The following is a 277-nucleotide window of genomic DNA, read 5'->3' as shown; positions in this document are numbered from 1 at the left end:
GTTTGTTACCGGACGTTCTTGTCATGCGGTTCTCATGACTGTGGTGCCGGCTCCACCACCATGCCAGGCCAAGCGTGGCCGTTGGACCGCAAGCATTGGAGACATTAAGAAAGCTTGGTTTGAAAAGCTTGATTTGATGACCGGCAGCCGCAGTTCCCCCTAACAACAAGACGGCCGTTCAGACACATGCCCTCACAAGGCATCTCCTTTTTTGCCCCTTTTCCCCGGCTGCAGGATCTCTGGGTTCCGCCCGGCCCTTCTTGATGCACGCAGATGG

At 56.0% G+C, this 277-nt stretch overlaps 1 protein-coding gene across 8 annotated transcripts in view; it reads left to right on the top strand.

Annotated features, from left to right (window-relative positions):
* Positions 1 to 277, top strand: part of LOC119593490 (gelsolin, cytoplasmic-like) — a 58,995-nt gene that overhangs the window by 1,159 nt on the left and 57,559 nt on the right. The gene's annotated exons all lie outside the window — the stretch shown is intronic.

This window comes from Penaeus monodon, chromosome 32, assembly GCF_015228065.2.
Source record: "Penaeus monodon isolate SGIC_2016 chromosome 32, NSTDA_Pmon_1, whole genome shotgun sequence".
NCBI classification, from domain to species: Eukaryota; Metazoa; Arthropoda; class Malacostraca; order Decapoda; family Penaeidae; genus Penaeus; species Penaeus monodon.
The sequence above is the reverse complement of the archived record's forward strand: the minus strand, read 5'-3'. Positions and strand labels throughout refer to the sequence as shown.